This window comes from Natator depressus, chromosome 1 (assembly GCF_965152275.1).
Source record: "Natator depressus isolate rNatDep1 chromosome 1, rNatDep2.hap1, whole genome shotgun sequence".
NCBI lineage: Eukaryota > Metazoa > Chordata > Testudines > Cheloniidae > Natator > Natator depressus.
Window position 1 is genome coordinate 189,911,369 of NC_134234.1, and position 27,871 is coordinate 189,939,239.

Consider the following 27,871-nt stretch of genomic DNA (forward strand, 5'->3'; position numbering starts at 1 on the left):
CCTATAGAAACCAAGTTACCGAGATAAATCTCAGGCTTAATTATATAATCACATGATATTTGGTAAAATATGGTAAAACTTGATCTTCCTACAGTGTAACTAGGAAAAACTTGCTTAGTTTATTCTGGTCTTATGTAATGTTTTATTGATAGCCCTCTTCAGCTAACCCTGAATGACCTATAATGAGTGTACTCATGGTAGCGTATAACATAAGGGACCATCTCAGTAAATTAAGAGCTGGTAGCAACCTCCCAGTGTCACAGCAAAATGCCACGTGGAACAGATTGCTTAGCGTAAGTAGCTAGCATGTATATTGTAAGGGACCATTCAGGTAGAGGGATCCATTAAAACCTCTGCAGTCATAGGATAAAAACAGGGGGTTAGTGAGTTACAGATTGTTGTAATAAACCATAAATCCACTGTCTCTGTTCAGTCCATGATTTTTAGTGTCTAGCAGAGTAATGCATTTAAGCTCTCAGGCTCCTCTTTTGAAAAGTTTTCTTTGAGGATGAGGACTGATAGATAAGATATAGGTGTCAACAGGCCACTATTCTGAAACCTATTCTTGAATGGTGCCTTACAATATGTGCTGACTACTTATGCTAAACTATCTGTTCCACTTTGCATTTTGCTGTGATGCTGGGAGTTCCCTTTCCAGACCTGAAGAAGAGCTCTATGTGGCTTGAATGAGTGTCTCTCTCACCAACAGAAATTGGTCCAATAAAAGATATTACCTCACCCACCTTGTCATTCTTTTAACTGGTTAATGTATTTTTATAAGTTGGTAAGACACCACAGTGAAATGACATTTTATTTCATATAATCCATAGGGCATTGTCACAGATGTACTGGACTAAATTTATGTTACATGTAAGTCACTGAACAAAGTGGACTTACACTAGAGAAAAAACTTGTTCAAGTATTTTCATGACATTTGAGTACTTAACGGCTCATTGTGTAGGTTGGGAGGGTCGCAGAGCTCCAGCCCGAGCAGCAATGAAAAGGTCCTGCAGCCCAAGTCAGCTGACATGGGCCAGCCATGGGTTTTTCTTTGCTGTAGACATACCCAATAAGGCATGCTCCCAAAATGAAGAACTGAGTCATTAGAGAGATGAGGGTTTAGAATAATCAACAACAGGGCTGAAAGTATTTGAAGTGGTGCAGGAAGCTCTATTGGTCCTCCATGCATGCCTGATTGAAAAAGGGACTGGTTAGAAATTGAGTTACTGCATTGTTGGTTAGACATTTATTTCATCCGCATTATAGGTCTCCGAAATGGAGTGTAAAAATACACTGTCAAAATGTTAAGAAACACAAAAATGTCTCTTAAAAGAAGTAAACGGAGAGTAAACTGATCAGAAAACTAAAATAAACCAAATAAGAATGATAAGCAACATCTCTAGTTAGATTCAAGTTCATTGAATTCTAAAATAAAACTCACATATTTCTGTGAAGGGATTTGATACCTGGGGGTGCCTTCTCCAGACTCTCCTTATCTGATACTGAAAAGGCAAAGAGCGTTTCCCAAACTTTAAGCCTCAATATTTGCATTTTATTTTATTTTTTTACTCTACAGGTAGCTTTCTTAAGGCAGATGCTTGAACCTAAAGAAGATCTTTCCAATATGGCAGTGTTTATGTTTATCTGCATAAAATAATCGCCCATGCCAATGGAAAATGAATACAGTGGTACGATAACAGCAAATTGGGATCTACATTAACTTCCAGGTAATAGATAGTTAGGTTATCATTTGTTTAACAGTTCAGAATCGAATGACATTGACATGTTTCGCACTAAGTAATGCAGCAAAATGTGAAACTTAGCTACTTGTGACTTAAACTACTGGCCATATTGTTGAAAAGTTAGCTAAGGTTCACAGACTAACCTCATTCACCACCCCTTCTCCCCCAATTCTATTCTCAGATCCTTGAAATTCCACATATTCTGCAGGAAATTGGTGTTTCCTATGGGAACTAATTGATTTAAAGGGTATATCATCAGTGCCGCCCAGATGATTCAGGAAGCAATTTCGGGGGCCCCTTCCATAAAAAAAAGTTAGTTTTGCTGCCCCAAGCGGCGAAGAAAAAAAAAAGAAAAACCCAAGTCACGCCGCCGAAGAAAGAAGAGGACAGGACGACCCGCCACCGAATTGCTGCAGAAGACTGAAGAGGAGCGATTGAGCTGCCGCCAAAGTGTCGCTGACAAGGAAGAGAGGGACTGAAAGACCCGCTGCCGAATTGCCACCGAAATTGGCCAGCCCTGTCTGCGGGGCCTGGGGCTTGCCCTCCCTGTATATCATGCAGCTGAGGAGGAACTTGTGGGCTTACGGAAGACATGGCTTTGCCACAATTTTTGAGGAATTTGTGACCTTGCCTAGCCTTGATGCAAAGCAGTGAAACTCACCTATTGGGTGTTTATCATCATATTTGTAGTCATTGTTAGTTTCATATAAACTCAGAACTCAAACCAAAATTAAAGAGGAGCCAGAATAAATAGAATAAAACCAAAGAAAAAAAGTACATGATACCCTGTGAAGTGAAGTTGCAAAGTTGTGCACAGGTCTCCTTCCTGACAGATATCCTGTTTTCATGCAAATATCTGTAGCAAGGAAGACTGTTGGAACAGAAATGCATAGAATATTGGTACATTAGCAGAATTGTCTTGATTTTGGGTTATCTGTGGGATGTTGGCAGGTATTTTAAACCTCATTTGGTGCATAATTTGTCACGCAAAACGTCCTGGGGCTCAAGCAATTGTTTTACTTTCATAACTTAAGCAGCAAGCCCAGAGGTGCCGGGGCAGTGAATTGCCAAGCCTAGAGGTGCCAGGGCTCAGTCTTGGCAAGCCCTGGCACAAATTAAGCACTGAGCTCACTGTGACTGGAAAAAAACACTTGCTAATCCTGCTCCACAGAATTGTGTGTCTCATTTGTGAATTTTGCTGATTTCACTCTAATAGGGTAAGACTAGGGAGGTTTGAGTTGGACAGATTGTTTCTTTGTAAGGGTCTTCTTTAATTGTGTATCATGCTGGAATTCTGGCTGACAACAGGGCACACGAGAGCCATATCCTTAAAAGGGACTTCTCTGTATTGAATTCTGTTCTTAGCCAATAAATCTGTCAACTACAGGTCAGAGTAGTGATGAGATTTGGGGGTTTTCTTGTCTCAACTGCAGGCTTCCGAAAGTTGCTCTTGAAAGCTCTTTTAGCTACAGCATAAAAGCTGACAGCATATGTTGAAGTTGTTCAGGACATAAAGGGGGACAGACAACAGTTTAGATTGGCTCTCTGTCTGAGTCCTGAATTACCTAATCTAGCAGTGTCATCTTGCCTTTGAAAGATACTCCATCAAATCCCCAAATCTTAAACCAAGTTAGGAGAAGTATGCAGGATTCATTAGCATTTGGCATCAAGATCATCTGGCTCAAGGGATCTTTTAATGAATACGTACAAGACGGCTGCAGTTTGACTTCTGAGGAAAAAAGTGAAGTATCATTTGTTTACCTTTCTGATCAGTGCTCCAGCGGAATGGTAGGGTTAGAGAAACAGAGGTGCACAGGCATGATGTTTGTTTGCAGTAACATGTAAAGAATGTCTGATATCAAGCCCCACGCTTACGGGATAATGTTTGTCTGAATGCCATGTTATATGATATGTGGATAGAGGTAAACCCCTTTCTTGACAAAAAAGAATCACAAAGGAGAAAAAAGTCCAAGTGAAAAGGAGGTGAAGCAGTATTTGAGAGAGAGAGACTGTTGCAGAAAACAATAGGAAATGTTCCAACACTGAGCGTTAGTTCTGTAGAGTTTTGTAATATTTTGCAGTGACCCCAGTAGAGATGGTACTGCTTAATACTCTAGATTACTACTGTAGAAAATAGTAATATTTAGTGTAAGGAAAGACTAAATGCGGTCAACTAAGTGGGTTTCTGAAGTTTGGGGCACGCAGCTAAAAACAATATCAGCTATGATTTCTTTCTCATATTTTTCCCACACCGGAACACTTTCCATAGAGACTGTTGTGAGTGTTAAAATACATGTCTCTTGCAACTTAACAAGAAATATATTAAAATGAGTATTAAAATATCCTTTTTCCAGAGTTTATAACTTCCTGAAAGTCCGCCCCCACCCTTTTTCTAGTTTAAACTTTCGGAGTTAAATCTCAACACAATGTTTTAAAATATTTGTTGGAGACAGGGGCGAAATTTTGATGAAATTTCCTTCCACACATCTAGACTTGGCAAAACTTTCTAAAACCAGATTAAGGCTATAAAGTAAAGGAGAACTAAAGAAATCTTACCAGGTTTTTGTGTCATTACAGAAAGGATTGTAGAATTGCCCCTGCTGTCAGTCTAACTCAAAAAACACAGGGCCTGCTGCTGGGAAAAGTTCCATAGGGGAGATTGTGCGATGTATATGTGTGACATTGACAACCTTCCACAAGATTCCTAGAGAGTGACACACAAGTCTGAAAGCTGAGCTAGAGGTCTCCCTGAATCCATTTGAGGGGTGGATGTGATGATTTTAATTGTTAACACGTAACATTTCATACCTAGACTAAGACTGTATCTCACTTTGCATGATGTGATGTACAGTATTTTAGACAGGTCCTGTAACCCCCATAAAAGAGGGAAGCCAAAACCTGATGCTGCTTATGTTTAAATGCAAGAAGAAAACTTATTACATTAATTTAATGCACCATAAAAGAGCAGTAAGAGGCCCAGCATTGCAGAAAACTCTCTCCAGACAAATGAAGCAACAGATGGGATGACACTTGTCTCAATTCTACTCCCCATCACCTCAGTGAAGTAGTAATTTATAATCCTTTTTAAAATTTAGATTCTTACATAGTACCATTGCTCCAGGACTCCCCAGTAGTTTAAAAACAGAAACAGTGACAAAGCCTTGCTGGAAGATAATTTAAACACTATGGAAGTACAGTGTAATTTTTTTAAATAAAGGACACTAAATGGAAGAAGTTATTCAAAAGAAAATTTGGAAAAGGAAACCTAGTTTCCTACTGCAATCTTAAGTCTATTTTGTATACCCTACTCTTTTTGGTATACACTTAACAATAAAAATTGACATACACCAAACTGGATAAGCAACAAGAAAACCAGAAATAGAAAATGCTGTGAAATGCAGCTTGAACAATATTGTTTAGATTTAAAATATAACATGTGGATGAGGAATATTTTTTTGCCCTAATTCTAGGTAATTACTAGCCCTCCACTCTTTTTATTAACCATATCTGAGTCACTGCTAAACACCATCCATTTCTGTACTTATCTTAATCAAAATATAAACCACAACATTGTCTTAAGCCTGTAGGTCACACAACTGAGATCTTCCCAGGTTGTTAATAACAACAGCTGTTGAGTGTCATATGAAATATGAGTTAACTGACTCCAGGTTCTGTCAAAGATGTTTCCATATTACAGACAAACTTCCTCACAAACAGGCTTGGCCACTGAGCCCTGGACTGAATTCATACGGACTGTAAATTCCTTTCTCATCCAGAACAAGATTGCCTGTAAGCCCTGCCAGTTAGGACACAGCCATGGTGTATCTTGAAAATATGCACTGCTGCTGGCCACAGTCTGTGAATAAAAAAAAAAAACATTTTATAGAAGCACTATGGACCATGAAGTGACTTGGACCCCTTTACTTTATTCTCATGCATAGAAATGTACAGAATTTTACATCATGAATTGAGCTCCACTATCAGATTTAATTAGTCTGTACAAAATTGACACTGCTGTGTTTGTCTGATAGTTTATGATTATGGATAAAATACTACATTTTCTTTTGCCATCCTCATTAAGACAGCCTAATGTTAACACTTAGCAGCATCTTGTTTCGATCTGACTGTAAAAGTTCTAAAACTTCTTTAAATTAGATGAAAAACAAACAAAAAGAAACCTACATGTAAAGCTAAATGACCTTATACATCAAAGTTTCAAGATAAAATCCCATGTAAGTGACTCAAGATTGAGACCATCAATCTTTTGTGATTCATCTCCTCAGGTTTTCCCAGTGCAATTTAGTGACTACAGAGTATGTGCACAAAAATCCTCCTCTCAAAATGCTGAATATTTATGGTGAGATTTTCACTGAGTGTATGATCCCTTACGTGAGAGCAATGTAAGTTTAATTTCATAAATGCAATAAATGTAGGCTATTAACAACATACATTTATTTACAATGAAATAGTTTATGAACATACAGTCTACTTCAGTAGATTCAGTTCATTCCTGGCATGGTTTCTCATTATAGCATCAAGTTACAAATTATTTTGCTGACTTTGAGCTTTTGAGAAACACCTTACTCTAAAATTTACTGCTCCCACAAATGTTTTCATGGACTCAACACTGAGTCTGCATTGTTCATTGGTTAGGGAAGAGGACTGTGGTTAGCACAAAAACTTGCAAGTCAGGCATGTTAACTTTCCTGGCTCTGATACTGTCTTACTGTATTACCCTGAGCAGGTTGCTTTGCCTCAGTTCCCTAGAAGTAAAATGGGTGCAATACTTACCTACCTCTCAGGGGTGTTGTCAGGCTTAATGTTTGTAAAGCGCTGTGATAACTTCAATTAAGGGCTTAAAATGCAAAACAGCATAAAAGAATTTCCCCACTAGAAATCCGTCAGAAAGATGTCAGTTAGAACACGTCCATTGCAAGGTTACCAGTCCTCTTACAAAGAGGAGTAAAATCAACACTGAGAAAGCTAGAGAGAAATGCTGCATATGCTGCACAATATACGAGCAGTGATTCTCACGTGCAGCCATAGTGGCTGCGTGTGGCCACCAGGGATTTCATGTTCAGTCACCATGACTTTTGGGGTCCCAGAGCCTCTTCCCCAAGCTCCCTGCCGTGGCCACAAGCTCTGCTCTCTGCAGCAGCCCAAGCCCATGGTGGGCTTGGTAGTGTTTCATTATAGTGTAGTAGGATGGCTGCCTTTGGCTGTGGGAGGGAACCACCCCTCTCTTTCTCCACCCCCTTTTCCTTGATTGACAAGGTTCTGGGCTAATCATCTTGTAGAGGAGAAGCCAGGCAGAAGTTGCCGGTCAGAAGAGGCTATGTGGTGCTGCTGGGAAGCTGAGTCTCAAAGCAGCTCCGGGGCTGGCAACACTGGCCACCGAGCAGAGGTGTAGTATGGTACATGTGCTGCAGTCACTAGAAGTGAGGGAGCATAGGGACATGGCCGGTCAAATGTGGAGAACAGGGGTTGCGGACAGGCCCTAGGAGCAGCCTGAGTGTGTGGCCACCATAAGCCTGCCAGAAGGTTCCATTTGGCTAGGCAGCCCCCACCACAAGAGCAGCTTCAGATTTTTGGTGTGATCCTTTGGAGATACTATGGCTATATGAAACTGTTTTGCTAAAAAGGAAGCTAAGATGTGACCATCTTACACTGAACCCAATATGGGTGACACAGGTCATTCTGGCAGGTCAGCAGCTGCAAAGCGCAGAAGAGACTTACACGATAAATATAGGGTATTTAATAGTTGAGTGGGAAGAGAAGCATATGGTAATGTTGGAAACAAATTCATCTGAAATAATTGTCATTTGTGCAATATGTAAGGCAGAAATTCATCAGATGACATTGTGCGCCATGCAGCATCATTATAAAACTCATGAATCAGCAGTAGAGGAAAAATTGTTGTGATTTTTCTCCATAAAAAGCTCTCGGATAAAACCAGAAGTGAAATAGTTCAACATCAAAAGAGACTGAAGGACTTTTCATTGCCCAAATGACAAATTATGTCTGGCTACACTCAACATGAGTTACTGTGTTGGGCAGCTTCGCAGCCCTTTTTCAGATGACGAAATCTATAACTAATGAAATTGATGGTGAGTAATAACTGTGTAACTTCTGTGGTATTACTAAGAGTACATATTATTCTTTACATTGGAAAGATTAATTATTTTTATTTACAGGATACTTCCAAATAACCATGTGACTAGAATATCACTAGTATAATATTTTAACTTTCAAAACTGTGGACACCGTGAATTTGCTGTAACCGACGATGCAGCCGCAGGAAAAAATTGGTTGGAGAACCACTCCTTCAAACTCCATTGGAATGGGCTCACAGGTGGTAGGCCGCTAGGAAGGGAATCATTCTGGCACCATCAGTGGCTTGACCAGCTAGGGAAACACTAGTAAACCTGAAAGGAGGGTGTGAATTGGATTTCAGTGTTAACATATTTTAATTAAGGAGGTAAGAATGTAGAATTCAGCAATAACTAATTGAAGGTTAGAAATGTGACAGTTTCTTCCACCTGAGTTCAACACCAGCTTCATTTTCTTGATGCTTTCTCCTACCCACAACAGGTCGTTTATCACTCAGAACACTGATGAATTATGGCTTATTGCCTATGGAGCTCTTAACAAGAAAACATTTACCATTATATGGTGCATTTTGGCTGAGGATATCAAATCACTTCACCTCAAAGGAGGCTTAGTTCACAAACATCTGTAAAAAGTAGATAGTTTCATTAATTGTATTTATTAATTGCAATACATTAAAATAGGAAACACCACAACATTTTTTTTTAGAAAAGCTTTAATAACCGCCTCAGGAGCCCAGAACAAAAGTTGTTGGAAACCTAGTTCACAGGGGCACACTTTCCCAATATTAACCTCCTGCTGGTGGTAAGGGTTTATTTCAGAAAAGTTGATTAAACATTACAGGCACAAAATGCTCTTCTGCATTCTTGTTCATTCTTGTCATGCACCCCCGTTCCCACCTGCACCAGACTGACAGCTAAGTCTCAAGTCAGACGCAGGCAAGAAAGAGCAACTTGAGCAGTCAATTTGCTGGAACATGAGAGAGCAGTGCAAACTCAAAGGAATAATTAGGGCTTCTCTGTGTGACTAGAAATTCTTCACTAGTACCTTATGTTACCCAGCAAACAGCTGAGATGTGGTAGGCTTGGGTCTGGATCTTACTAGCAATGGCTTTGTTTGCATTCTGAAAGACATTGTCTGATAACACAGATATATTAGTCTGTCCTGTAGAGAAGAAATTAACAAAGACTGGTAAAAGTGTCTCATTCAACATGAATACTTAATTAAAGCTATGCTAAGTTCTTAGAAAAAAATTCAGGTAATGTAGCTGTGGTAGTAGCTAGCCAATTTTCTTGAGATAAATCCCATCCATAGATTGTTGTTGTTTTTTTCTTTCCACTGACTTGGAGTTCAGATAACAAATAGTTAATATCCAACCTAGTAATAATGCTTTTCAGCATTTGTCACTATTCATCTTTTCTGCCATGTTGAGCTGGCTTAAGATGAAATGAAAGGCTTGTGATTGATTGCTTGTTAGAAATACTTCAGTTAGTCTTCCACTCACCACTGCAGCTCTTGTTCCAGTTCACATACAGGGAGAGAGAATTATGGCAATAACACAATTTCATGTTTTATTTTGGAAAATCCAAATACATTTAGGAACTGGAAGTTGAACTGTTCTGTATACCATAGCCAAGTGGAACTATGCAGTGCCAGCAGGACAGAAACGCAGAACATCAAGCTCCAAAAGCACAGGCTCTCCCATAAATTGAGCTAAGGGAAAAATCTTCTTTGGTGGCTAGCAGTACAAAGGCTATGATATTCAGGTGAAAACTTGGTTTTGCATCTGGTAGATGACAGCAGGAAACACATATTGGCCTGTTAATTTGGTAGAAGGAACTGTATTTTAAATTTCATTGCTCTAATGTTCCTTGGGTCTGGGTTGATACAGCCAACACACTTCAGATTCTAGCATTTTGGGGCAAGGACTGTAATGGTTTGTGCAGTACTAGGACAAAGGGGTCCCCCCCACCTGGTAGACGCTTGTAGGCGTTAACCATAGTATGACAAGATGAGCAATAACTTTGCTCTAAAACTGGATAAAATAGACTGTGCAGGTGGCCCTGGTATAGCATATAGAAAATAGCAACTTCAGGTTTAGGGAGTAAAAATTAAGGAAAGAGTGGACAAACTAGGAACAGTGCATAAAAAGTTTGTTGTCCACATTAATTCTGCCTGTTTTACCAATAGTGCTGCCTTGAAATTGAAGTTAGGTTAACAAATAAAAATACCTTTTTTATTTTTTTTTAAATGGCACCAGTAACTTTGATAGTTTCAACATGGGGTCACTTAGCCTTTGTAACTTTGATAGGAGTAGATGACGTCACATTGATGTTTCATTAATCACACAACTCTACCAGCACAGGATGGGTACCAAATGTTATGATCCAATTTTATTAAACATTACTAGACTTCTTTGCCTACCAACTTTAAGCAATTACGGTGCTGATGAGGAAAAAACATGGTTAAATTGAACACTGCTTCTGCTTCCAGGGGACATTTCCATAGACTTCAGTCGAGGGCAGGGAGCATCTTTAATGGAGCAGCCACTACAGCAGGCCCTAATGGCAATTCATGCATTGAGGCCTGACTGCAGCTGCACACAAGACACAAGAGGGTGGTTCCCTGCAGACATTGCTGGTATAGAACACTCATTTACACATAAGTTGTGGGAAGCTTATCTTCAGTTTTCAGATTCTAATGGATTGGCCACCTCAACTTGTAGCTACCCAGAGAAGTATCTAGAAAACATGAGGGGGCGGGGGGTTTGCACACTTCCAATGGAAAACCCTAAACCAATCCAGTTTTGTGAACTCTTGTAACATACTCAGCCCAGGCCCACTGCAAGACAGTCAAGTAACCTTGTGGCATGGTTTCATGATTGGCACAAACTTCATGACTGGCATATTTACAGAGAGAGCGAAACAGCTGTCACAAGCAAATAAGTTATTCTCTATAGTAAGTGAGGGTTTTGTTCATCACTGCATCTAGTAAAAGGCATATTAAATAAGGTATGAAGGATGACTTTTATATTCAGCCCAAGTCATCCAAGGCAACTCAGTATAAAAATGGATAAAATCCCTGTTTAGAAGACTTGATCATTCCAAAGTTTAGACAGGCCACAACTAGAGAGGGAGAAAACCAAAGAGGGGTTCTGGCTTAATACAGCTGCATGAATATGTTACTGCGATATCGTTTAGTTCATGTATACTTTTTAAAAAAACATAATTTTATTTTAAATAGTTTACTATTTGACACTGGTGAGGCCTCATCTGGAGTACTGTGTCCAGTTTTGGGCCCCACACTACAAGAGGGATGTGGATAAATTGGAGAGAGTCCAGCGAAGGGCAACAAAAATGATTAGGGGTCTAGAGCACATGACTTATGAAGAGAGGCTGAGGGAGCTGGGATTGTTTAGTCTGCAGAAGAGAAGAATGAGGGGGGATTTGATAGCTGCTTTCAACTACCTGAAAGGGGGTTCCAAAGAGGATGGCTCTAGACTGTTCTCAATGGTAGCAGATGACAGAACGAGGAGTAATGGTCTCAAGTTGCAATGGGGGAGGTTTAGATTGGATATTAGGAAAAACTTTTTCACTAAGAGGGTGGTGAAACACTGGAATGCGTTACCTAGGGAGGTGGTAGAATCTCCTTCCTTAGAGGTTTTTAAGGTCAGGCTTGACAAAGCCCTGGCTGGGATGATTTAACTGGGAATTGGTCCTGCTTCAAGCAGGGGGTTGGACTAGATGACCTTCTGGGGTCCCTTCCAACCCTGATATTCTATGATTCTATACTACTTCTAGGCTTTAAGGTAGTATTTTTTCCTTAGCTCATTATCTTTGTTTTTTTACCGCTCCCTGGGTTTAGAGTAACATCCCTCACCACTTGTTGGATTTCCTGAATCTTCTCAACTTGATTAAGAGCTGAAAAACACTTAATACATTTAGTTTTGTGTTAATTCTGTGTTTAGCTAATTTACAAAGGGGATGAAATAGTGCGTGTTCGGTGTTCCAATACTCGATTAAGCTAAAACAACAGTTAGATGGACAGCTTAGCTTTGTGTTCACATGTTGCCTGGCAATGTCGAATAAGTCAGTTTACTTCTACAGGAGTCATTTTCACCATTATTAGTCCAGAAGGCCCAAAAATACCGCTGACAACAAAATATATTTGAAGACATAATGGTTTGACAAGAATGAATTTCTCTTTGTCCCAATACATACCTTTCTGCTTAAATAGCTGCTATTAAGGTCAACTACATTTTAGACAAATTAATGCCCTAGAAATATAGCCTTAGTACTGAATGTAACTATTAAATGATGGTAACCTATGAACATGATCATAATGTGGAATACAAGTAAACATGCAATTTAGTACTCCCAGCATAGAAGAAGTGTTCATATTGAATTGTTGTGTATACTCTCTCACTAAAGATTTATTGCTTCCCTGACATTAGCATTCAGCATTCCAGGATATGCTCAGTCTAAGTGGTCATCAATATTTAAACAGGGAGAATAGCTTGGAATTCAGGCCCTGAAAGCTCGGACATTCCTTTCTTGAAGAATCTCAGGGGACTATATGGTGACTTTAATTGTGAACAAGTAAACATTAGTCTGGTGGCTCGAGCAATTCAGCAGATGAAATGAGACAGAAGTTGTCTCTGCAGGTGGGTTAACAGCTGCTGCCAAATGCCTCTCCATCTTTCAGCAAGCCTCAGAGTAGAGAAGTTGAATAATTTCCCAAGTCATAAAATGTGAGAAGCAGCAGGAGAGATATGTTGTTTCTCGTGAAAATATGATTGATGTAGTGCGTTCTTCTGAAGATTTTAAATTATGTGAGAGAAGAAACTATTAGCTCTTTCCAATTGGATCCCAAATTCATAAGATTTATTTAATCCTTTTGCAAATGAAGTTGCAAGTAGTAAAAAATTGACCGTCTAAATATAATGACCTATTATTTTGTTATCAAGAAATTCCATCTCAGTGGTCTACAGACTGACACAGATTTACAAACTGGAAGCAGAAAAATCTGTCTGAAACAACTAAGATGAGTGCATAATCGCCTCTTTTGCTTTGTAGATGCAAAAAGTTTTTGACAGAAAAATGGATTTTCAGCTAAACAAAGTTTTTACTGAGAAGTGTTTGCTTTCCATAGAAAACTTCAACTTTCAGTCAAAAAACCAAATGTGTGAAACTGGAAAGTGTTCCTTTCACATGAAAACTTAAAAATTAATAATTGAAAATCTAGCTGTGGTGTCTCATATGAGTTGTAGTTTAGGCACCTGATGCTCCCATTCTCCTTGATGAGCCAAGCTCCTAATCAGAGTACATCTCCCATGATGCACCTTGGCCACGGGATTCACATGATGCATTGCAGTGGCACTACAAGATGGGAGATTGTGGTGCAGCATGTGAGATGGAGCCCAGCCAGTAGGGGAGAATGGGAGTATGATGAACCTGAACTACAACCTACCCGAGACACATGGTGGCATTTCCAAAGGGGAATTGAGGTGTGTGTGGGGGGGTTGGATTAAATTGTTTGGCTCATGAAAAACTTAAATGAAAAAATTCATTTTTGTCCAACTTTGTTAGAGGTGGAAAACCCATTCCCATTCATCTCTACTTTGGAATGCAGTATATTAATGAATATCCAACTTTCAGGGCAATGGACAACAGAATTAAAATGATTTGATGAAATCCCAGATAATACAACGGTACAGATTTTAACCTGCAACTATAATACCTCACTTCTGAGCTCATTGTATTTCACCAACTGACCGCTGTCAGGCCAAGTCAATACTTGGATGAGAACTTCCAGGGAAAATACAGTTGCTGTCGGAGGTGCTATTGATGCAACAGTAGTTGGCGTTTTGCCTCTGACCGAATGTTTAAATGTGGTGTGAGGACACTGTCATTGATTATGTTGTCATTGGAGTGACTACTCAGAATAAGAGCTACATGGAGCAAGCATGTCAGAGTTAAGTGAAGTACGCCATGGGGTGGGTCATAATACTGCAAGTAGTGTGAGAACATCTCAGGTAATAGGTGGGGTTTTAAACGGAGGAGAATAGAGCAGCTGGGCAAAGGAAAGAGAAAGGTTGTATCTCTCTCTGTTGAAGAATAAATGTTTCCCTTAATTTTGCAACATGGTACATTGGGAAATGGTTAAGATACACTTGGATGTTTATGACAACAACTAGCCTTCATTAAAACGGAGTATGTGAATAGTAAGTAGGTTAAGAGAGATTGAGTAAAACACTATGAAAAGAGAAACGAAGAAGGCAGGGCAAAGCAACAAATGTCATGATAAGTGCATGCATTAAGGTCTGATTTAGCTGATTTCATGGAATCACATCTGTTGCTGGCACTTGCATCTACACCACTGCATCACTGGGATTGTTCATACAGAACCTGTTTCGCTGCTTTAAAATTTTTGGCATCAACTGTGATCAACTGTTGAAAATTGCAATAATCCAGTTTCAAAACAAAAATATGTTGTCTGAACACACCAGAACTCTGAAATGTCAACATGGAACCGGAGCCAAAGTTTATAGTGACCCCCAAATAATGTGTTTGAATCCCCTCTAAACCATGATCCATGTTAACAGTCTCAGCCCACTAGGGGTTCCCCTTTAGTAGGGGACTTTCAAATGTCTCCTTTGATGCTGTTACCAGTTGGTGTAAATTACAGCAGATGTATTATATTGTCTCAGAGGATGAACAGGCTCCTGGCTGCCTCGAAGATTGGTAACGTAATATTGCTTCTTCCTGCTCCTTGGATCTTTAGTCAACCACAGCTCAAACAGATCTGGGTGTCTGCCCCTGGCTCTACGAGAGGCCAAATCATAGCCCCTGATCCAAACAATCCTGAAGTGACAGTGTTACAAATCCAATTCTGAGTCAGCAGCTTTAGCTCATCTTTAAATATTTTTTCCCCATGGTAAATGGTATTCTGTGATTGACTTGTGCTCATTACATGCCACTTTACCTTTTACCATCTTAAAACTGAACAGGAACAACTGAAAATTCACCTTAAGCAATTTTTTTTTCTTTCTGAACCCCACCTAAAATATACCAATGGCCTAGCTAGCCAGCCCCACTACCCTCCATAATAAAGCTGCTCTACTTTATCGTAACTAATCTCATTTCTAGCTTCTGTTATGCAGTGTATTCCCTGCTTTCGTCTAATCTTCTCGTTAATCTCTTATCCGCTTATTACCACTCCTCACCAAGCTATCTGATCGCTTACACAAGTTGCAAGTTAGATTAAGTTTCTTTCTGCCCGTGAAGTTCACTTAAGTAGTTTACATTTTACAGAAAGTATAGGCACATACACAAGTGAACCGTCTAATTGATTCTTGTAGGTACAAACTGACTTAACAAAGTCAACTGAACAGTGGAGCATTGCAATAGGCATGAAGCCAAAATGAGAACGCTAGGTGCAGTTAGTCTAGAACACCACAGACAAATGGTAACATAATCCCCTCCAAAACGTTACTGGCAGCACTGGAGAGGGTGGGGATTGATTGGAGCATTCAGCTCCAACACAACTGAGGCAGCTTGAAGGGGTTGGTGTGGAGAAATTGGAAATACCACTGACCTTGCTGTGCCACTTTAGATAAATATAGGGGTTCTTCCTCTGCACATGTGGGCATAGCACCTTTCAAGAGAAATAAATTAATCTTAAAGAATGCTGGGAGACAAAACAGAAAGGGATTGAGGCTATAAGTGACTTAACTACAGGGGAAAACACTTCAGGGACTCAAATGCAGGAAGGAATTTGATTGGATCATCTGACAGCTGTGCACTGCTGGTTGTGCATAATCCTTTCCAATAAGAATTGCATAATTTTACTCAGAAACATTCAACTATTGGTTGAGATTAAAGATTGACAGTCCACCAAGAAAAAAAGTATTTTCTTTGTGCAATGAAAGCCCTGTGTTAAGTGTAAAAATTGAATGACAGAATATTTCTTCAAACTGGCAAGTTTCACATAAGTGCTATGAAAAAGCTATGTCCATGTCTATGATCAAGGTTATTTAGCAGAGCAGCATGGGAAGGGATGGAACTAGGGAAGCTGTCAGTCCGTAAATTCCCTGGTCTAAGTATGCCTTTGCTTGGAGGCTTGAGCAGGTGATCACTGATGCAGTGCCAGTAGGTAGGATGCAGTGCCATGATCCACTTCATTATGCCAGCATAAAATGTCATAGCTAATCTCTTGGCTGGGGTGCTCTTGGCTGGGGTGCTCCTTTCCTCATCTAACTGAATCAAATAGTCTAATCTATTTAGACAGTGGCCTAGTAGATAGAACATTGGACTTAGGAGACCTGGGCTCTGTTCCCAGCTCAGCTGGTGGGTGACCTTGGGCAAGTGACTTCACTTTCTATCCTTAGTTTTCTCATCTGTAAAATGGGGACACACTTCCTTCGTAAAGCACTCAGAAATCTACTGATAAATTAGCTAGATGTTACTGTTTTTAAAAAGCTCTCTATCTGAATAAAGGACTCGACTGTGCTACTGTCAGATACTAAAAAAACAAAACAAAATAAAACTAACACTAACACTCCTCATAGCAGTGTGTAGTTGCTTCTGGGGTGAAATGCTTCAAAAGCCCACAGCAGCACTATTGATAATTCAAAGACAAAACCGTTTGAATCCAGTACTATGTCCAGTTGCAGCAGCAGGGGAAAATTCAAGTAGCCAAGACGTTATTTCCCAAGTTGATGTACGGCCAGGACATGGGTGAAATGCCCCTATTCCTTCAAAGGATTTCTCAGCATGGTAGTTATTTATAGGTAACATATTCGTTATGCATAAGCGAAGGTGATGAATTGTTTAATGTTTTACAAAGTTAAGGCCTAGCGTTGCACACTCATGAGTACCTCTATTCCAGGGGTTCTCAAACTTCATTGCACCACGACCCCCTCTTGACAACAAAAATTACTACATGACCCCAGGAGAGGGGACCGAAGCCTGAGCCCGTCCAAGCTCCACCACCCTAGGCAGGGGAACCAAAGCCAAAGGGCTTCAGCACCAGGCTGGGGGGCCTGTAACCTGAGCCCTCCTGCCTAGGGCAGAAGCCCTCGGGCTTCGGCTTTGGCCCTGGGGCTCAGGCTTCAGCTTTGGCCCTGGGCCCCAGCAAGTCTAAGCTAGCCCTGGTGACCCCATTAAAATTGGGTTGCGACCCACTTTGAGGTCCCGACCCACAGTTTGAGAACTGCTGCTCTACTTGTATGTAAATAAAGTGAGAATTGAACTGATCTAAAAATATTTGTAAAAAGCTAAAAATTGTACTTAAAACTTGAAATCTGATTCATCTTTTAAAAGAAATATAAAAATGACACTAAACATAAACATATTCAGACAAAAGGCATCTTCCCACTGTCCCATAACATGACTGAAAAAAACAGACCAGCTTCTACTCTGTTCACACAGGTGCAATCAGAGGTAACACTAATAACTGTGATCAAACTAATCTCACTTAGAAAACTGCCAACCCTAAATATATTTTTTTCTAATTTTGATAATTGTTATCGATTTTTTTTCATTTACAATTTTTTTCAGTTTATAACTATCTTTATTTTTACAGTTTGGGGGGTAGAGCTGGGTTTAAGGCAGTGCTGAAGGGGCTCCCTTTGTGGCAAAGGGACCCAAGACACCTGCACACAAAGTTTGAGGGAGGCTGTGGTTGTCTTAGCCCAGTGAAGCAGAGACACCCCTGTCAAGGCTGATTCCCCACTCTGGCACTTGGAGTGCAGAAGGTGGGTGCCCGCAAAGACTCTAAAAATTAATACTGGCCACTCCAGGCTTGTATTAAACTCCCAAGGTTGCAGCTTTTTTTTTGACCTTGGATTGGTAAATGCTGCCACCACCCAAGTGCAAAACCCCTCTGAGAACCCAGGAAGGCGTGCTTGGGAATTCCTTCCTGTGGGGAACCCTCAAGCCCTTTCATACACCGCTCTGGGGAAGAACTGAGAAAAAAACAAAAGAAATCAGCTGTTGCCACCAGCTATTTAAACAACATGTGCACAAACCTCTTAGGACACAAAAATCCAATTCTTTCTTAAAAAAAGGTAAATTTTATTTAAAAAGCAAAAGGAATAAAATTATATCTGGGAACTTAGGCTATTGCTCAATTCAAAAAGAGCAACTACAAAGATTAAGCATTAAGGTAGTTTCTTGAGGTCCAGTTACAAGCAAAACAAAAGCACCTGGGGTTAGCACAGAGAAGTCCACAAGCCATAAAGAAATAAAAGGAATAAACCTAATCGCATCTTCCTAGACATTTCCTGATCTACTTACATATCTGGGCTTTTAAATGAGTAGCTTCTAGGTATAATCCTGATGATTTTTTCATACCTGGCCCCAAGCTCCTTACAGCATAGTTCTGCCCTGTCCCCTCGCTCTGGGAGAACAACCACAGACAGACAAAAGGGGATTCTTGTTTCAATTTTTAAAAAGTTCTCACCTTCCCATTGGCCCACTCACTTCTTTTAACGCTTTACAGGTAAAGCAAGTAGAGAACAGCTACTAAGAGGGATTTTATAGCTATCTGGCTGAGTTGGTCCATAAAAGGGAACTACCCCCCCTTTCATTTAGCACAATCTCCCTCCTCCCCAAACACACACACTGCCAGGACTGAAAGAAGCTGGTTGAGCTGTTAGGAGAAGGTTGAGGTGACGTATCAGGAGAAGGCCGCACTCTCTCACTCCCATGACAACAGAGCTGCAAAGGAATCCCTGCACAGCCGCAGGGCCAGTCCCTGCAGGTGCAAGGTGAGGGGAAAGCTGCAGTCCTGGCAGAGCAGAGCAGAGGGCTCAAGTGGGGTGGCCTCCCTTGTGGCCGGGGGCTCCTCGTCCTCCTTATAGTCCTGGCCGAGGGTCTCTGCTCTGCCTTCCACACCCTGTGCCTGCAGGGATTGGGTGTCACTGGACCTGAGGCAACCCAGAGAGTCTTTTTCACCTCTCCTGTCAGGGCCCTGCTCACTCCAAAGACAGCACAAATGACAAATGACAAAGCACAAATGACACCCTATCCCTGCAAGCACAGCGACTGTTACAGATTAATATTTTTAAAATCTCTTTAGTGTATCATCTGAAATCAGTAGTCACCGATAGTTATCAATTAAAATTGAATCTTGCCACGCCTACTTGCATTGGTGCAAACCAGGAATAAAATTGGACTTCAAAGAAACAGAACTGGAGAAAACCTTTTGCAAAAAATGAGTGCAAAACTTTATTTTAATTAGGATCTCCTCAGACTGCAGAGCTTTTATTAGTATCATTCCTAATATTTTGATATTAAAATGTATACATAAAAATCAAAAGAGAACATCTTGCTGAGAAGTTTGTACTAGAAATTTGCAGTATGTCTGTTACAGAAGTCTCATGATGTTCTTTGAGTGATAGTCCCTATGTGTAGTACGCTTCAGGTTGCGCATATACCTAGGACAAGAGAATTTCTTTAGCAGAGTCCATGCAAGGAGATTGGTTGGTTGGCTAACAGACTGGTGGTCTCTGGGTGCTGACATTCAGTCAAGCACAAGCAACTCTTCCTCTGTCTGGAGAGGAGGCGGGTAGGGAAGGTAACCCATAGTCATGGGTTCCCCAAGAAAGCATCATAATGTCACACTGAAGTTTTGCCTATGGTGGAAGATTGTCTTGTATATCAAAGGGTCTGTCTAGTTTAAGAAAGGTGGGGGGGCCCTAATTTCCCCAGAACACAGGATCTCAAAATTATTTAATTTGGGCCTCTTTTTCACCTTCCTCTGATATGTCAGCTATAACCCAGGACAAAGGATGGACTTCATGCTTTGTATGAGGGCATGGTATTTATATGGGTATCAATTAGAGTCGGAGTAGGAAGGACTATACCAGGAAATACTAGAAAATGAAATGGAAAAAACTTAAGTTTTGATGTAACCAACAAGGGATTTACTCTTCACAATCTAAGATCCCAGACATACTGAACTACCACTTTCCTTGAAATACTCAGGGTTATGTATTAGCTCCCTCCTAGTACACTTATTGGCCATCAGCACATTTCTTTCTCTAGTAGAGGCCTAACTCTGTATTTTCCCACCTGGTCACTGCATGCTTCCTGAAGGGTTTCATTTATAATTTCCCTCTGGTGGTGAAACTGTTTTTATAAGGAGGCAGGTGCCTGGAGTTCTGTGATACAACACATTGCAGTACCACCCTGGAACTTGACCCTAGTTTTATCAGCCCTGGTTTGAGGTCCAGGCATCCTGTTTTTTCCTACATCTTTCTATGAAGGTCACATTTCTAGTTGATAACATGTTGGTCAAAAGAGTCAGGGACCTAAGGATGCTCATGGTTAACCCCTCTCCCACATATGGTGTTCCACAAGGATAAGGTTTCTACAAGCCTGCACCCTAAGTTCATCCATAAAAGTGGTGTTGGACTTTCATATCCGCCAAAACATCTGTCTGTGTTTTACGCTAAACCCCATCTAGCAGAGAAGAGGTGGTGTGGCATGCACTGGACATGTGTAGGGCTCTTGCCTGCTGCCTGAATAGAACAAACCCTTTCCAAAAATGCCCCAGACTTTTTGTCTCATTCAGGGAGTATATGAAAGGAGATGTCTGCTCCCCAAAACTGTTGAAATGGATTTCAGGGTGCAGCCTACTCTGCTATAAAGGAAAGTATATGGAATTGGGAGCTTAAATTTTGTTGTCTTCTTCTATAGTTATCTTAATGCCTCCCATGTACATAGCTCTTAACAAATATCTGGTTATGTCTTTCATCATCTCTATATTAAGGAAGTAAATACAAGATCTGAATGAATGAATAACAAGTATTTCTTCAAGAATTGAAATATTACAAACAAAATTGCTTTGGCCCTTTTGTGTTTGCTCTTTGCAAATATTCAGATGGTATTTTATTTGCAGAAAGTGAGTTAAGATTGCATAGATGTACTCACAGTCCCATAGACGTTTCTTAGTCCCATATGCAATGAGACATTGCTTGACACAAAAGGAAGCTGATTTCCCCACACCTACCCTTCATCAGAATCAGGCATGTGTACAAGCAAGCCAGGCAAGGATTTGACTCTGCTTTTCATAGATGTGCAGCCATGTCTTTTCACACAATTACTGTCAGCCACTGATTCTGGAGATGACGGAAGGGAATACGGGGTCCAATTCAGCAGAGCACTTAAGCTCAAGTGCTTTACTGAATCAGTGCCATAATGCAATACACTTCGTATATTTTGGATAAGCAGTTAAAAGTAAACAATTTTGCCTTCAGTTTTTTATATGTAGTTAGTATCTTGGAATGCCACACATGAGCATTATTTCAGTGTGGACAAGTACTGAACCCTTGAAGGAAAGCCGGTTTGTTAATGGAAATGTTGGTGCAGCAGAGCTAGCAGGAGCGACTATAAAATGACACATTTAAGATGTTAATTTTCTCTGTGTCAGTTGGATGGTAGGAGGGCTGGAATGATATCTGTGGAGGAAAGGTAACAGCTGCTGGCTTCTCTCAGTGGATGGACACATTAGGGTTGATTCCTCAGGCACCACTAATGAGTGTATGAAAAAAGAATGAGGGCCAGAGGATGGTGGCATCTGTCATTCTTGATGCACAGGAGAGAATTTTCTATATTCAAATTACAGTTGTATTGTGGAATTTTAATAAGGGTTTTTCTATTTTGCCTTATCACTGTTTGTTATGAATACACGGAAATTATCACAGACACAATTTGAATTAGATACAGTTTATTTTTAATGCTTTTTTCTACATCTATTACCAAGCCTAATCTTTAGCTTGATAAAAATCATTCTGCTGTGCATTTGCTGTTACTGAGACAGCAAGAGACACAGAAATAGCTTGGTGGAAAAGTTTGAAGCGCTAATCCTTTTGTATAATAGAAAAATTGGAGCCTTCTTATATATACCTTCCTAAACTTAGATTTTCAGTTGTATCATAAACTGTTGCATCCATGGCATGCATGTTTGATTGTGTATATTACAGTTCATTAACCACCCCTAAGGCTGACTAATTGTGCCAGGTGGCATAATTTTTGTGTGTACTTGACTCGTCATGAGTTACTATCTTGATTCTAACATTTATCTGCAATAAGTAAGGAAAATAAATGCTTTCTAATTCATAGGCAACTCCTCTGAAAAGACCAGCTGAAGATGAAAACAGTTTAAGAGTTGTGATTCTAGGTACATCAACACAAATGTGAACAACCAGCATTCACTAGGAGAATCATCTTGTGTCTTACTTCATTCACAATCATTTTTGGGATGAACTTAAAATAATGGGATGAACTTAAAAAGCTTAAATATGAGATAGGATGAATTTGGAGATGTTCAGTGGAATGTTTGTCCACTGTCAATGCACCATCTTAGTTTTATGATATCATTCTTCACTGAAGCAATGTGATGATGCAGAGTCATCATATAATGCAGTTTATGATGGAGAGGAACTTCAAAAGGCTAAATACTTACCAAAAGATTGTCCAAACTTTCGGATCCTACCAAATTGGACAAGAAATCTTTCTTGCCTGAATTCCATTTCCTCTTTGCAGGGACAAAGCAGAAACCACTAAAATAGCCTGAGAAAATGTCATCTTGCTATAGTTAACTGAACTGCAAAAGAGCTACTTTTCCCCATTTGTGCCCACCTGCATGTGGAGTATTACTCTTTGGGCCAAATCTCCGCTTTGGAGTTTTACATGGTTCTGATTTCTGGAAATGTAGTTTTCCTGTGTTAAAACAGAAGAAGGACGTCTGTTTGCCCTAGTTAGTGATTAGGTGTTCACTAGATTCCCTGCTGAGGACAGGCTGGGTAAAGGGGGGTTGGTTTACTTTCCTTTCTTGGAGGGGAGTGGGGTTGTTGAAGCTGCATTTCCTTTTTTTGTCTGGGTAACTTGTTATAATAGTTAACAAGTCTAATCAGTGGGGATGACTTAAACTGGTTCTGCTTGATTGCTGCTAGTTAACTTGTGAAGTACAATGGTGAAGTGCCATAGGAATTACCACCTCAAATCTTCTTTAACAAATGATCACTTCCCTAATTAGAGTGTCTGCTTTTAGAGGGGAAAATGAATTATACAGAAATTTGCTTTTAGAATTATGTTTAACTCAGAAAAGTTAGAGGGGAGAAACTAAGCCCACAGACAAAGCAAGGAGAGTAATTGTTCTTTATTTCTAAAATTAATAAAATTCCCTGTATATCTATGCCCTACACCATCTTCAGCCTGCCGGCTGAGCAGTATATCCCCTTTTACAGACACACTCTGCTTTTATTAAATGCTACTGGAATCGACTCAGTCCTGCAAAACTACACAAAACAATATTCTTCACAATGTGTTTAGAGCATGATCTGAACTCCGTTAAAGACAAACTTATTTGTATATAGGTGCATTGAAGCTCAGGAGCTTCATGTAGACAGCTTCAGATATGAAGTTATTAATAGCTTTCTCCTCCCCATAGCTATGCAAACAGTTACAAGGTGCAGTGAATAATCAATCAGAGGAACACATGCACAAATAGCAGAAAAAGAAGCTTTCAGTGTAGTGGGACCCTGATTTTAAGTTTCTGATTTTAATTAGCATGAACAAGCAGCAACACAACTTCATGCTTTTGTGTTACAGAACAATACTTGCATCTGAAGTGACTACTGTGCTTATTAATCCCAGTTCAGGAAAGCACTTCTATTGACCCAAGTTAAAACCAAAACTAAACTGTGTTGTCTCTACGAAAAAGGTATCAAAAGGTGAGTATTTTATTACGCATTGAGCAGTGCTCATCTACTGATTCAGTAGTAATTATACCTCCTCTCTTGTATGTATGAACAAAGAGAACCTGACATCCCTTTTGGAAATGAGCAAACTTGGGTAACTAATTTTATTTATTTAAAAAATGTCATTTGGAGTTGTATACTTTAGGGATTGAGGTTTCTGTTGCTACGTTTTCCTTTCAGTGCTATGGCAACAGCATCATACCAGGGCTCAGTGGGAGACGGTCATGTGATTTATTGTGGAGGACTAGATGTCCTTGGGGTTAGCAGGTCAAGGTTGTCAGTTTTACACCAAAGGTTTTGAGAACACAAAAGCATATTTAATATTGCACTGCTTCAAAGCTACCAGTCTGTTTATTTCTTTTTCTCTTTCCCTGGGGGTTGAAACTGGTAACTCTGGCTGAGCAAGCTCTTGCCATCTTAATATTAAAAATACACAGGCAGTATTGAAAAGAGTATTTGAATCTTGCTAAACCCAGACACAAGATCATCTTTCAGTAACTTCAATCTTTGAGTAACAGTTCAGTTGGTTTCACACTGGTTTATTGACAAATGTTTCCAAAAGCAGTTCATGGTGTGTGTCTCAGTCATTCAACATCTTTCAGACACAATATAGGTTACTTTATCTCAGTTTCTTGAAATTTCTTTTAGTGGCACTGTTTGATATGAAGAGATTACGGGGTGGGATTTTGGGAACTCAAACTCATAAAATCAGTATCTGAACACCAACAAGCAGAACGCAATAGAGTCTGCGTGTTAGCATTTAATTTGCTTCATGGGTTACCCAAGATGGATGGCTTACAGATAAGTTACACCACCAGTAGCTGAAGACTTTAATTAGCTGATGAAAATATTGGTGCTTGTACACTCCCTATATGCTCATGTTGCTAGGAACTCTTCCAAAAAACGTGAACCTTACCCCAAATAGTCCATGGTTATCTTTCTTTTCTTATCAACGAACGCAATGGGGGCATGAGTCTAATTTTGCCCCAACCAATGTAAACCTTACAGTAGTTAGTTTTTTGGGTTTTTTTAATCAAACAAATTGCCATAGTATTCTCCATCTGGTACTACTGGTTACTGTGTAGGGCTTTAGTTGATGTGTGTTACTGGAAGACTTATTTTTACATCTCCAGATGTATTGTAAGAGTTACAGAATGCCTTCAATTTATCTTATGTAATACCCTGTTTACCATCATGTTCTCAAATATGTGCAAAAATCCTTAGGTGATAGTTTAAAAAGTCCTTAAACATTTAAAAATGTGGAATCCCTCACAAGTGACTGAACAACAGCCTAACTTGAATGCATACCTATATGAAACGGTGGCATTTATAGTTCTTTGAATTCAAAGCTTGCTCCAAAAAGTAATAGCAAAAATAAAAATCTACCAGAAATACAGAGAAATGTATTGGAACATAACCAATGCTTTGGGGGTCTGAATATTGTTTCCTTTACCAAGTGAAAACCTGTTGCTTTTGGCTTAAAGACTTCACGTGCAACTCAACCCCAATTATGTCACAGCCCAGACTTACTTCTCTTCCTCCTCCTCACTTTATTGCTCTGTTTGCATTTCCAGGTCACTGTAACTATAGTAACAGGACACTGTACAAGATGAGTGATACAGTAGATCAGCGGTTCTCAAACTGTGGGTCGGGACCTCAGTGTGGGTCACGACCCCATTTTAATTGGGTCACCAGGACTGGCTTAGACTTGCTGGGTCTCGGGGTCAGACCTGAAGCCCAAGCACCACTACCTGGGACTGAAGCCTGAGGGCTTCAGCCCTGGGTGGTGGGGCTCAAGTTGCAGGCCCCCTGCTGGGGCTGAAGCCTCCGCACCAGGGGCAGTGGGGCTTGGGTTTTGGTTTTGCCACCCACCCCACCTGGGGTGGTGGTGCTCGTGCTTTGGCTCAGGCTTTGGTCCCCCCTCCTGGGGTCGTGTAGTAATTTTTGTTGTCAAAAGGGGGTCGCGGTACAATGAAGTTGGAGAACCCCTGCAGTCGATACATCTAGAGGCAGAATCCTCTTCTTCCCTTCTTTTAAGACAATATTCTACAGTAATCAGCTCTTAATCCCAGCACTGGCCCACCATTTCTCAGCCCTTGAAAGGGTTTAGCTTCACATAAAGATGGCGTCTAAGTGGGTGCTTGGAACTTTATGAGTGATCCCTATGCCATTTAACCTGGAGCAGGAAAAGTCTGCAAATGGAGTAGCCGTTTCTGTTCCATAGAGTCTTTCCATTGAGTCTGGGGCAAGAGAAACAAAGCTTTGAATTCAAAGAAATATAAAATGTGTTAAACTGGAAGGTTTCTTGTGAGCGTACATTGTGCTGTTCCTTGTTTTAAACTGTGGAGTTGAGGTTAAGGGTATGTGAAAGAGGAACATTTAATATAAAACTATTAGAAACTTTTGCCTTTGATGTATGTTGATTTGTTCATGTCTTTTCACAGGATGATTCTAATGAATAGTCAAGTTATCTGATTAACCCTAAATATTTAGAGAAATGATTTTTCATGAGTTGGATTAGTTTGCTTAAAAAGTTATAAGAACTGACTTTTAAAGGAAGAAGAAATCACAAGGGGTATGTGGTTGAAGAAAAATTTCACCAATTCGCCATCCATTATTCTAGGAATGAATATTGATTTTGAGGTCATCAGTAAAGGGAAAAGGGACACGGGCTGGAATGCTTTCATTGATACCAGTACAATTTCATATTAGATAATACTGTTTTTTTATTGCTATTGCAGCAGTGCCTGGAAGCCCCGCTCATGATCCAGTCCCCCATTGTGCTAGGTGCTGCACAAACACAGGACAAAAAAGGTGGTACTTGCCCCAAAGAGCTTATAATGTAAATGTAAGAGATGGACAACAGATGGATAAAGACAGACCGGAGAGTACAAGGAAACAGACAATATTGGTCTTCATAATTGGCTGTGGTCTCATCACACCAGTAATTAGATTTATTGGAAATGCTTACTGCCACTCAGACCTGCCTAGTACAGGCCAGGGGCATTTTGTTACCAGAATAGGAAAAGGTCACTGAATCAAATTGTTGATCCCAGTCCAGCTATACCCTGGGGCACTGGCACTACATTAAGAGCAGCACCCTCACTCTGGGCAGATAGATTAAGGACTTGTCTAGACAGAGAGTTAGTGAGCAGCAAGCTGGGGTGTAAATCTTCAGCATGCGAGCATGTCACTAAAAGTTCCCTAGTGTGCTTTAATGCACTGCCGTAGATTTCAAACACTGAAAGGTGAAAGTGCAGTCGGGGAATTCTACTGCATGGAAGAAGGGTCCACGTGGACAATTAATGCATGGCAGCGTATCGAGTTATAGACTTTCACCCCAGCTTGCTGCATGCTAGACAAGCCCTAAAATACTTCAGAGCCATTTCATAGACAATACCCTGCCCCAATCCTTGTTGTGTGACAAGACTGAGTCTTGGTACATTTACTGACATACTTTTCCAGATACTTATATTACAAAGAAATGCATGGAATCAGTTACATTTCTGTGTCTCTCTTTACATGTTAATGTTAAATTAAAGATTAGCTTGGCCAATTGATATATGCTAATGTAAAATCATTTGTTGCTCTTCTTAAATTGCCTGTCTAGAGGTGAGGGTAGGAACAGAAGTCAACATTCTCGCAACTTTTAATGTTGTTACAGCCTACGTTCAGAGACTGAGACATGAGGAACTATCTCTTTGTTAACACTCCCTTCCTCATCATCTTCCACTATCTCCTATTTCCCCTACCCTTTGTCACTGCTTAAAATAAAACATGCTTGAAACAGACACCAATACTTGTGATAAGCAGCCCCTCCTCCTTCAAATCTGTCTTTAAACCCCATTTTTCTGACACCTTCCTACGCTAACCTTCTGCTAGTGTTTATCTCTTCACCAAGGAGTCCCATCCAAATTTACATTTGAAGTAACTATGGCAACATGCATGTTATGTTGGTTAGAATGTGAGTGGAAAGCATTTGAGATTTATTGGCAAATATGTAGATGCAAAGAAACTTTTCAAGTTTCATGAACAAGTATTTGTGGAGATACAATTTTCTGCTCCAGCTTTGATTGATAATACCCCACAAGCACAGTAGATCTAAATTCTCAGGTTGTTTCTTTTCTTTTTTTTTCTTTTTTTCTCTTTTGGATTACTGGATCAGGTGCAGTCTTGTCCCATTAAGGAAATTCAGTTTTCTTCTTCCTCCGCACTGCATTGGACTCAGCCATTAATTCTTAAAAATTCAACT

At 40.1% G+C, this 27,871-nt stretch overlaps 2 long non-coding RNA genes across 3 annotated transcripts in view; one reads left to right on the top strand and one right to left on the bottom strand.

Moving 5' to 3' along the window:
* LOC141984158 (uncharacterized) overlaps nt 1–27,005 on the top strand; it is a 42,783-nt gene extending 15,778 nt beyond the window's left edge. The window contains exons 3-5 of one of the 2 annotated variants that reach the window (XR_012638672.1): nt 1,577–1,727; nt 23,471–23,592; nt 26,361–27,005. This is a non-coding gene — a long non-coding RNA (uncharacterized LOC141984158). Of the gene's footprint in view, nt 1–1,576; nt 2,504–23,470; nt 23,593–26,360 lie in introns of those variants that run through there. The other variant, XR_012638671.1, reaches the window with a different exon arrangement.
* Nucleotides 5,581–27,871, bottom strand: part of LOC141984167 (uncharacterized) — a 225,282-nt gene continuing 202,991 nt past the window's right edge. Inside the window, exon 3 of the long non-coding RNA XR_012638673.1 lies at nt 5,581–5,598. This is a non-coding gene — a long non-coding RNA (uncharacterized LOC141984167). The remainder of the gene's footprint in view (nt 5,599–27,871) is intronic.